This window comes from Athene cunicularia, assembly GCF_003259725.1.
Source record: "Athene cunicularia isolate RWA chromosome 1 unlocalized genomic scaffold, athCun1 chr1_part1, whole genome shotgun sequence".
Classification (NCBI taxonomy): Eukaryota; Metazoa; Chordata; class Aves; order Strigiformes; family Strigidae; genus Athene; species Athene cunicularia.
In genome coordinates this window covers 116,807,121-116,819,315 of record NW_020799091.1, presented here as the reverse complement: position 1 = coordinate 116,819,315, position 12,195 = coordinate 116,807,121, and positions in this window count along the sequence as shown.

Genomic DNA, 12,195 nt, shown 5'->3' with positions numbered 1-12,195 from the left:
CTCCCTCCTCCTCCCTAGCCCCAACCCAGTCTGCTGCTGCCTTTCACAGAATCCATAGATATATAATTATCATGGAGATGTTTGCCTCTAGCGATTTTTTTCTTTGGAAATAATTATAATTGGCTGTGGCAGTTAAAAACTTATCGGCATAGACAGATGACAGCACAATCACATAAGCTTCCCTCTGAGAAAATAAAGCTAAAACCCATTTATCATCCTAGTTGGGAACAAAGAGCCTTCCTCTGAAGAGCCAGGCTATGAAAACACAGAGAGAAGCCTGTTATGCTCACGGATTAAATCTGTGGTAGGTAACCAAGCACAAGCAGTCCATTTGCAAGAGGATGGTACTGTGGTAATTATAATGCCACTTCTTTCATCTGAAGAATACCTAGCTAGGGATGTATCACCCCATTCAGAGGCAGGGACCAAGGTCCCAAGAGGTTAATTACGTGGCTGGAAGCCACGTGGTCCTCAAGAGTGACTGTACCACAGACACAGAAAAATATAAGCATATCCCCATAGCATCTATAAGAGTTACTTGCATGGGGATTCAAAGCTGGACACGGATCACTTATTCCTGAAGTAAGTCATTAATCGCCCTCTCCCAGAGGGTGGATGAGTTTTGATTCTTAGGTGTATCTCTGAGGTACAAAGTCTCCTGGAGCCATCTTTTGTGTGACAGCTCCCATGCTGTCCCCAGGAGGGCCCTGTGCCCTCACCACTCCTCTTCCTAGCGGAGCCTGGGCAAGGATTGTGCAGCCCTTGTCCTCCCTCCACCTTGGTTTAGCAGCTCTCATGCTCCAGCAGGGCAGGACAATCCAGCCACCCTGCCCACAGTCCAAATACTAATTTTTTCCAAATTATTTTAACAGCCCTCTCTGGGCTGAATGGGTTTCTGATGGCACGCAGGTTGGGGTCAGCTGGGGAGGTGAGTAGGAGGGATTCTCTTGCTACTAACTTAAAACTATAACCATTCCTGAGATATTTTTATGAAAGCTGGGTGGGGAGAATGGTTGTCCTATGGAAGCTGATGGCTACCCAGTACGTGTGAACAGATGATAGCCTTAAATTCCACGAGATATGCTTGGATCTAACGGTATTTGCATAGGCACAAAGAGAAATATCGTGAGCATGCAACCAGTTGTTGTATGGGGGAGGGCTGAGAAGGGGACAGAGAGGGGAAAGAGGGAGAAGGACAGAGGAATATCAGAAACAGAACTGCACAAAATGTTTTCTGTAGCTCTAGTTCCCAGAATTTACAAACAACCTGCCAACAAATTCACAGATTGACATGCCGCATTAGCGTCACAACTACTTCATTTGGACCAGTGCATGCATTTCACTGACAAACTGTTCTGCCTCTGGATGAAGTTGTGGATGGTTTCTACTTTTTTTTTTTTTTTTTTTTTAAAAGATTTCCCCTTCTAGCTAAAAAAAGAAATTAGACTGATCGCTTTTGGCAGCTGTGAAATGGTTGCATATTGTGTATGTTTTCTTGATAAGCTTGCATGAAATAGAATTTGGTTTTCTTTTGATGGATACACCACTTTTAGCACAATGTCTTCACAAGATTAGCAAGTGTTTCATTTTTTTAGAGAATTTTTATGTGCATGTAATGTCATGTATGCCATTTCTATACAGCATTATGAATAGTGCATAAGGCTGCTTGAACAGGGAAACGGAACTGATTGAGGAACATTTCCCCAGTGAATGTGCAATATGATTTGTGATGGTGTGTAGTCTGCTAATCACAAAGCTTCAGTCCATGGCAAATATTCCATGAGATGCAGGTTTTAATTCTCACCACTTCCCAGACCCAAATTCAGGAGCTGTATAATATATGAAACTGGCTGTGCTGGGCCTTCCCTAAGAGCAATTTAGCCCCACGTCCTGTAATGACAGTGCCCAGACGTGGATGCCTGGGGAAGAGGACAAATGTATACGGTAGTTCTTACTTTCGCGCTTCCTCAGCCTCCGGTCTTTTTTTAGCTCAGGCTCCCTGAGCTCCCGGTTTCTGCGTATATTAGAGCCCACAGTGGAGAGAGAGAGAGGAGGTGCAGCTTCCACTGAAGACAACAGATATTACACTGAAAAGCACCGTGGGTGAACATGATTGCTCTGTTTTCTCGTACGGTTATGTGCATGAGCCTCAGTCTAGCCTGTGTTTCAAGATAATTCTGTTATTAAGAATAAAATCAATGAATGACAAAGGAGATGTTCTGAGACAATGGGGAAAAGGCCAAAATGAGTATAAAAGGGTAATAATATTATATGAGATCTTTATTATTATAATATTATGAGATTAAGTGGCTGGCATTCTGCCATTCTCTTATCCAATGTTTAATTTAGCCATGAAGGTCTTTTCTGAAATCATATTCAAGAGAGTGCAGAGATGGGTGGGGGGTAAGGAGTTTCTCTCTTGAAAAATTAAAAGTGTGAGGTGGAGGTGGGAGCATTCAATTGTTTCTCTGATGGGACTTCTCAAGATCAAATTCAAATGTACGAAACACTAAGTACTGGAACAAATAGCAGAGTACTTTGGCTTTAGTTATTATGTACTGTTGGCCTGCCTGCTTGGCGAAACTCTTCCGTACTGGTAGGAGCCATTAACAAGTAATGGGGAGTCACAGACTCTGTCCTTGCAAGCTGCAGCTGGACTACCCGCTGAAGCTGGTGTAACTGTGGATTGCCAACAGAAAACTCTGCCATGCCTTCCTTTCCTCTGTTTCCCATTCTGTGTCTTCCCAAGGTGCTCCTGATGGTGCGGAGTGTGTGGGCAGAAGGGATTAGCTACAGGATTTGTTTTCAGGCTGATCTGTGAGCTGTTGCAGCTCATCACACTGCTATAGGTTGGCAACTCCTGGGCGAAAGTTGCAGATGAGGAAACAAAACGGGCAAGTGAACCTACCCACCAGTTTAAGCTAGAGGTAAAGCTGAAGTCCGAGGGCTGTATGTTTCTTTTTTCCTACTGTGACTGCCGTCAGAGTGCTGCATCTCCGGACAGGTTTCATCCCGACGCCTACCTGGGTCTGTTACAGCTGTTACAGCTGGGGCTTACGAGGCTCTCAAGAGGCAGTGCAGGCAGCCCACGAGGCATTGCCTTCTCCAGCTTGGTGGATCTCCGTGGAGCCAGGAGTCTTCCCATGCAGACTGGCCCAGGCCCAGGGCAGGGAGACATATGGTTGGTGTGTGGTGCTGAGGCAGGGTGCCAGGGATGCAGGCAGCACTCCAGCTGAACCCTTGCTTGAGCGCTGCAACTGGCTAGTTTCAAGGAAGGCACTTTGGCTTCATCATGTGGGCATTTTTCCACCTGAATTTGGTTACTCAGGATTATTTTCAACCAGCTTGTCATTACAGGCCTTCAGTTTGGAGTAGGGACAAAGAAGAAATGATAAGTTATTTTCTATGAGGCAACTTTAAATTTAGCTCATGGCCCTCCTCAAGGAGCAGGTCTCCGAAGGGTGCTTTTCCAACTAAACTTCATTAAAATATAACTGCCTTTAAATGTCCCTGAAGTGATAATTGTGGGTTCTGCCCTTTGACACTAAATTTGAGCTTGCAAACAGGAAAAAAAAAAAGGAACTGTTCAACAGGAACTCCACCGGAATTACCACTGTAAAACGGTTTCAGTTTTGTTTGAAATTTCCCTATTGCTTGTAAAAATTATACTGGACATACAACATTAAAGAATGAAATCCTGTTTATCTAGTGAATAACAGTGAATAAATGCAGTTCATCTCCAAAGAGGGAGGGGAAAAAAAGCAAGAGGGAAAACAGTGTCCTGCAAAGGATTACTGTAAGAATTTTTTTACCTTTTCCTTTCAAGGTAGTAGCCAAACAATGACAATTTTATTGACTTGTAGCTGTTACAAGTAGGAGCTTGCTTGTACTCTTGTAGCAGTTTACACTGTGCTTATCTGTTTTGCTGTGGCTGCAGCAGACAATGTAGTATCTCCCTGCGTAACTGCTGGAACGGCTTCAGCTATTCAGAGATCAGAACTGGAAGAGCTGCTGACAAAGGAGGACTATGCAAAACCCAGCATTATTCCAGCATATTCAGCATACTGGGCTCTGCTTTCCTCCTCCTCCCCCCTCCTCCTTCCGTTTACAATTTCCTTTGCTTGTGTATCTGTTTCTGAAGTTGCTTAGCCTCCATTCTCACCTAACCTTTTGACTTCCCCTTGATTTTTCACCTCTCCTTATTTCCTTTGATTTCTCCTTATGGCTTTTGGGCACCAAAGGTAGTTCTGGTTAATGTAAGGTTTGTTTGGAGTGTGTGTGTGTGTGTGTGTGTGTGTGTGAATTCCAATTTCATACCAGTCTGATCTTCCCACCCTCAATGCCTCTTTTTCCCTCTTCCTTTAAGCGAGCTGCTCCTTTTTCCTATCAGCTGTGCTTTTGTCTTGCCGTTTATAGCAAATACACTTGCTCCAGTGCTTTTGCTTCCTTGCTGGCTTCCTCTGCAATTGCAGCTACCTTCTGCCCCTTCACATCACACAAACAGCCTCATCCAGCTACTGATGACTCTTCCCATGCTGCAGCCTTCCTATTTCTTTTCTGGGATTGTTTCTCCGCATGGGCATGTCCAGTTGTTTCCTTGTGTTCACCAGCTTTTGTCCTCCAAGTCCGTCCTCCACGGGAGTGATCGCACCCTTAACCTTGCCTTTCTTCACTCCGCACGCTGGTACGGTTGCGGATGCCCACAGAGTCTCAGTTCTGTTTTCAGCTCTCTGCAAGGCAGAGGCACTGGGTATGAGCAGTACCCTTCTCCGCCTGAAACAACTTTTCGTAGAAACCCTCATCACTTCCTCCTGACAGGGTGACATGTACGTCCAGGAATATGATTTCTGGGGAAGAGCAAGGTGTGGCTCTGCAATATGAGTGATATAACTGCCCTAGCTGGTCATGTGGTGGGAACAGAGATCAGCAGGAAAGCTTAAACACCGTTGGTTCCTGGGTGTACCGGTAAATGTAATGCAAAACAGTCACTCAAAATAGCAACTGTCACTTGAAAAATATGACTCATTTTGACACTTTTGGCTGTTTAACTGTATAAACCATTCGTAGGGCTCTAATGATTCAGTGTGAAAGCTTGCCTGCACAGCTTGTGAAAGGCAAGGTCAGTGCTAGAATTAGCCCCAAACCGAGTCCACCGCGACACTTCTCCTAGGGAGGCAGTCCTGAATGAAAGGGGACCCTGAGCTGGGGCAGCTGTATTCCAACACAGAGTGAAAAGCACCAAGAAGTGACTTCCAGTACTAACCTGAGCAGCCGCTGAAAACAGACGCCTTTTTGTGTGGCTTTTGTTTTCAAATGGCCAATAAGAACAGATCAGCACTGGCACCATTGTCTGTAATAAATGTGTTTTCACCCAGTGGAAGACTGTGGCATGTTGTAAACAATTATGGCACTGAGTAAAGCACAATCGATCACAGAAGTGCCACAAAGGATACATTTGCCAAAGCGTGGTTTGAAGATCGGGATCTGTATAATGGAGCTAGCACACTTAAGACAGTGAAAAGGAGGTATCGGCATTCTCTGTGATGAAATATAAAACAGAATGTCATAAAAAGACTTCATTGCCCTTTACTGTTGTTGCATTTTCTGCATCACAGAAAAGCTCTCTCTTCTGGGTGTCAGAAGGTCCCTCACTCTGATAAACTGGTATTTTGTATTCTGAGTAACTGAAAAATAAATGCCATGTTTCTTCTCAGATGCAGACTTAGTCTACTGTTGTGCGGTGGGAGATCTTTCTGTATGCTATGGGTCCTGTTCATTGCTATATTCTTGAAGCTTTATGTTGGGGTCATTGCTAAAATCAGGAATGACAAATTCAGGTGTTCAGACACCCCACAATATATAGCCACCAGATAAAAATCTGGGTCCTACAGGGAATATTATGGCTTTCTGAAGGCCATATCTTCTCGCATTTCTCCTTCCACCCCGGGAGAGAACATATTTTTTTTACAAATGAAAGGTTCCCTCCTTCTATCCAAACCTTACGTTGGTAAAGGTCAAGTTATGCTGCTTTGAAACTCTGGGTATCAATACAGCTCTTCAAGATGCAGACAAGAAGGAAGTTTCTTTCCAGAAGCAGGCAGCTGAAATATAAGAGGTTTTGAAAGCTGCACCACAAAGATGTCTCTTCTGACAAAGAGAGAAGCAGATCCATCCAGAGTTCTGAGGCTTTAGGCACAAAGGTTACAACATAGGAAGAGGTGGTGAAGATCTGAAAAAAACAGGTGAGGTACGAAAGCTAATCCTGACTCAGAAGAACATTTAGCCTGACCCCAGGAACAAGCCAAGAGATCAAGTCTACCAGGAGAAGACCTGAATTTGTGAGCAGCTTGTGTGTTTTATTTTCTGCTTTTAGCTTGATTCATTCTGGGCACAGAAGTTACCAACTGGCATTATCACCACTTTCTCCTGCCCCTGATTAGAGCAATCAGCGAGACACTGAGTTTTGATTAGCTGCTTTTAGGAGAAGGGTGACAAGCACCATGGTGTTCGCCTTCCTTCTGCATGTAGCTGTAATTGCAAATTCAGTCAGCTCAGCCTTCTGCAGTCTCCTACAGGGTTTTCTTAAATACTCTGTAGAGGAGTTAAGGCTTATATGACAGGATCGGTGAGGTCAGCTTCTGCTTCTGGTCTCCTGTTGATGTCAGCAGGCCTCCTGGCAGTGGCTGCTTACATGTGGCACTCTACAGAGACACACCAGGTAGTTTCCACCTAGGTTAGCAGAAGCTCAGGCAGACTGACCTCATCAGTTATATTCGAGTCATATCAAACTTTCAAGTATTTGGTGGGAAGCATCATCACTGAGGCATACGCTGTGCACCTGAGAGGGATGAGGATTAATTAGAAGCAATGAAGGGAATATAAATAACTATGTGAAGGCATGTTTTCTATATTTAAGCAGAGATAATACAGAAGAGCTTTTTAAAGGAAGCTTTTTCATTCTATCCGTTTGAAGTTGTTAACTGTGTATCAATCCTGTTCACAACTGAGAGAAAATCTGACTTTCAATTGTTTATCTTCTATAAACAGTTAGCTGCAATTCTGTTTTTCAACAGAGACCTCACAAATCCAAACAGAGTATTAATTACAATTTACAATTTACAATAAGTACATTCTTATTCAAACAGAAATGTCAGAGTACTGGAGTATTGCTAGCAAAAAAACTCTCCAAACCTGCCAGACTTAGAGTATACCTTTCTGCCCCAGGAACGAAGTCTTCTCAGAGCAAGATGTTTTTTCCTTTATTGCCAGTATGATACAGCTGAAGGTGATAAAAATCTTCAGGTATGTCTTACTTGAGCTTATAATATGGGCAGTCTCCAGAAGGCTGTAATGAAATGGCTGCTAGACAGATTAGTACTAAATTAACGAATGACACTCTGAAGATCACAGTTTGCATTGTTTTTACTGTTGTTTGATAGAATTTGTCAAACTCGGCAGAAATTCCTCCTGCCATTATACTGGGAACTTGTGCATTTCCTGTAACAAAGGAAACAATGATCAACAGATGCTGTCAAACCTCTTGAAACCTTCTGCACCACTTTTTGGCACTATATTTTTGGCAAAATTTCACAAATGGCCTGGCTCCCTTGGTCTGATTACTGGCTTATATTCTTTCCCAAATTGATTCTTTGAAAGAACTTTAAATGGTCATGGACCAGCAATGCTGAGAGGATAGAGAGAACTCTCGAAAACCTTACAAAAGCCCCTCTCCCAAGATACAGTGGGAAACTTCAGTTGTAAAACTAGAAGAGGGACGGGAAACTTTTGGACTAGGGGATGCTTACAACCCACAGTTTAATTCTTCATGTTACTACTAAGTAACACTAAGATGTCATCTGAAATACTGACATTCTTTGAAAGCCACAGAAACAGGAGAATATTTTGAATGAACAATTGCAGTTAGTGAGTCATGGAGAGGAATGTTACTAGAAATAATTATTCTGTACTTCTGACCTTAAAATGTTCATCTTTGTGGATTTTTACAACAGGTAGCTAAGACCTGTCACTGACTAGCATGTCTCAGCCACTTCTGGGATGGAGTTCCGAGATACACCCACTCTTAATTAATTTAAGACCAGGAGTGAAAAAGAACAGAGTAAACCTAGCCAATAAGTGAAAGACTAGCATTATCCAAATTGTTATGTATTCCCAATAAAAAGCTCTCAACCCTGCTCATACCAGCATTTTCTGGGAATAATTGCTTGCAAAACGGTAGGGCTGTTACTATGGAAGCTGAAAGACAAACATTTCCAGCAACACCAAGCCCTGGAGCAATAATAGCTAAGTATTAGCTAATACCTGAGAAAGCCCTGGTCATGGTGTTTGTTGAAGGGAGAAATACATTGAGAGGAGGAAATGGCAGACAAAAATAACTTTTGCAATCCTGCAGCCTCCTGTGGAAACTCCCCACCTATGAACAGTATTCATGCAGAAAAGCTGGTGCTCTTATTCTCTGTTTATTTAAGTTCACAGGTACTGATGTCATAGGCCAGGCTTTTCCCAAGTTTTAATTCAAGCCTTTGTCAGAAAACACCCAGCCCTTTCCTGAAACATTAATGCATCAACGTGAAAGTGGAAAGCCGTGCTGCCGGAGGATGTGGGACAGGATACTCACAGGCACACTGTTATGCCGCCGAAGCCTACTGCTGCTTTCAGCCCAAGGACAGGCAGGACTACGCGCACCGTGTGTGCGCACACACATGCCGCTGCCTTGTGGAGGCACACTGCAGCATTGACATTCAAGGAGTGGGCTCAGAGCCGGTGTGAAAAGAAACAGCATCGCACTAATTTCTCCTTTTTTTTTAATTAACATTTGCCAAACTTGGAGAGAAGCCCAGGCTGCAAAATTTGGATGCAAAATTCAAAGAGCTCAGAAACTGGATGTGTTCACATACAGGCTCTTCATTTATGCCTAGTATTTATTATAGGTCACACAGAGATGACTTAATTGCTCTTATTGTAACTTACAATTAGCAATACAGTGACTTTTTTGTATGTCATAGTGCACGGCAGAGCTATATGCCAAAAAGAGTGGCAATGTTTAATAGTAGGTTGGCATTTGTTTTCCTTTTCGAGAAAGAATTCTCCTTGAAGTTTGTCCTGGTTCAGCTAGGATCCTTGAAGTTTGTCCTGGTTCAGCTAGGATAGAGTTAGGTTTCCCCAGCAGAGAGGGGGAAGGGATCTCCAGCCAGGTTATTCATACCATGCTGACGTCAGGTCTGGGCGCAGGAGCGTGGGAACTTTTTCCTTTGTGGCTTTGGTGATGGGGAGCACACGGCCGGCTGTCTGTAACCATTGCGATATTTCTCTGTATATCTTTTGTCTTGTTCACTGTTATTGCTGTTTATTGTTGTTATCATTGCTACTGTTGTTGTTCAGATTGTTTATTACACTGTTGTATTAAATGTCTTCTTATTTTAACCCGGGGTTTGTGCCCTACTTGTGTCCAAGGATTGGGGAGGGACAATGGCAACATGGTCTCCAGTCCTGGCAGGGCTTAAACCAACACAAAGTTCCTCTCTGTCGGGTGGAGTAAGAGGGAAAGGCCTTTAATGCCATCAGAAAAGAGTGAGAGTATTTTGACGGGGATCTGGAAGTAGTTTGTAACAGTTAGTGGTTTCCCAAATTCACGTGACCTGGTTCACCTTCCTGCACAGCATTCACTGATGCAAGCGCAGATGATTAACTTGTGTCATTACTGAATTCTTGGCATATGATTGAAAGCCACTATTCAACTCTTGCAATTTCAATATGAAGTCACTACCTCCACAGAAGGTTCTCTATGGGATTAATTGGATTAAGAGGTAAAAATCCAGCCCTTACTTTGCACTTTTTACCAGAACAGCACAAAATATTCAGCAAATCATGCTGTGTGCTGACATTAGAAGATAATGGGCATTGGAATAGTGTATTTATTAAAGACAGTAATGCATGTAACATCACTTTCAAAACAACCTGAATGGCCTGCCTGCAAACAGCACCTCTAATAGCATACCAAGCACTAAGGCTACTTCTAGCTCCTAGGAGAGCACTTGCACCCTTTGCTTCCTGGCCTAGAGATAAGATAGCCCAGGAGAGTAAGGCATTGAGTCGTATTATGAGGTTCAGAGGGATTTCAGAGCTTCAGAAACCCTAAGAAGTAGTATGTTGCTAGTGTTCCTCTTCTGGAGCTTTTGGGAGTACATGCAGGCGAGTAGGCTGGCTACTGATAAGCCTTCCTCAGCCATGTGTTTCCAAGAGCCAAGTCTCACCTCTCCCTGGGGTCACACATGAAACCTAACTATTGCAGTCCTCACAGCAAGGACAAAACCCATCTCCTTCTCTGACCAGACTCAGAAGATGAAACTCCTTGTTTGCCCCTCTGTCTGCAGCTAGGTTCCACCTGGCTTCTAGGTGACATGTAACAGTGACAAGGTGCCTCCATGCTGATGTAGTTCAGAGGACTGAAAATGTGAAGATACCTTGGAAGAGGAGAGCTGTATATAAAAGTTAACTCCTATGAAGAGCCCTCCTGCCCCAAATGTTCTTTAGAAGAGACACAGTTTTATCACACAGCACAGCTTCATGTGTATCCTACTTAGGGACACCTTCATTTTGTTCATCTTCAGTTCCGACATTGCATCAGATAATGAGCGGTGTGTGAAATAATGTGAATCAAGTGATTTAATGTGGCTTCTGCTTCCTGCACTGATCCAGCAGTAGAATAATTACACAGATAATTGCTTTTTTAGAACAGCCTTTCAGGCTGCTCGTGACAGACCTCATTGCTCTTCTCACGCTTTTAAAGAAGGGTGGTGTGGCCGCTTGCTGGATCAGTAAGACTGCTTTCAAAGCAGGGTCAAGTGATTTCACTGTTGAAATGGGCAAATGCCATTCTTTGCTTGATGACAATTAAGGGCCACGTATCACTCTCGAGACAACGGAAGCGTCCTGCTTAGATTAATGCAGTTTCAGACAATACCGTGAAAGTAATGTTGATTAATTACATATAATTAGCACGCTATTTTAGAATTACTTTGGCATAAAGGAGGCTAGCTTTTCTTCTGGAGATTTTTCTACATTAGAGGGTTTTTGGCCATGCTTGTCTCAACAGATTCACTTCTAATAGAATAAGAGGCTCAATTCATAAGGGAAGGTTTTTGATTAATTGTGTTTGTTATATAGCATGAAGGAGGAGGGCTTTTTGGAAAGTATTTACATAAACACCATTTATACAGCACAACATTTGCAATCCAAAAGCGTCAGTGAGCTGCTTTGCAGGCAATGCAGAAGGGGATTGCTTTATCTTAAGCTGAAGTAAACCCACTGTTAAAGTAAATATGCAGTAGCAACACCACCTAACAAAGGGAACATGAATAATAACTTTTCTAATTTAAGCTGTATGTGGGAGGATACAGGTAGGCAGCAAAAGAAGTTGGAAACTGATTTCCAATGTGATTCATAGGGATTTTCAGCAGTTGCTTGCACAGGTAAATTATAATGGTTGACATTCACATACAGCTTTTCACTTATTAAAATCTGATGGGTTTAGCACTTTTTCTTTTTGGCAAATGAAATACTGAAGCACAACAAAGTTAAGAAACTGTCTCATGGTACTGACTGTGTCAAGTGTCTTGGCTTTCAGACACAGAACTGATCCACTGATTCTGCAAAATACTGCCCACCTTTAAGTGAGGGAAATTAATTGTAAGATGAATAGAATTGCCTACAGAAGTTAGGGGAGGATTTTAATATCACTGGTCTTGTACTGATATTGTCCATGGCTAATGAACAATGGTAACCAAAAGGATGTACTAGTACTTTAACAAGGTATTTCTTTGTTCCATACTCCTTCATTACCAATAATGACTAGAATTACTCTCTACCTACACATTTACTATGACAAAGGGAGCTCCCAGTTGCCATTACATTTCCAACCCCTTCCTCCAACATTTTTCATCTCATTCTGTATTACACAACTAGATTTGGCAACATTTTTCCTTAACAGAGATCAAAGCTAGGTGTTCTGACACAAGAACAGAAAAAAAGAATCCCAGTTATGTCCACAGAGCAATACTACATACTGTAAATGAAAGAGCACTTGACCCAATGCTAATACAAAGTGATTCTGAAACATGACACATGGGAAAAACAATTAGAAAACAGTAATTTCCAAACAGTAGTTCCCACATTCTT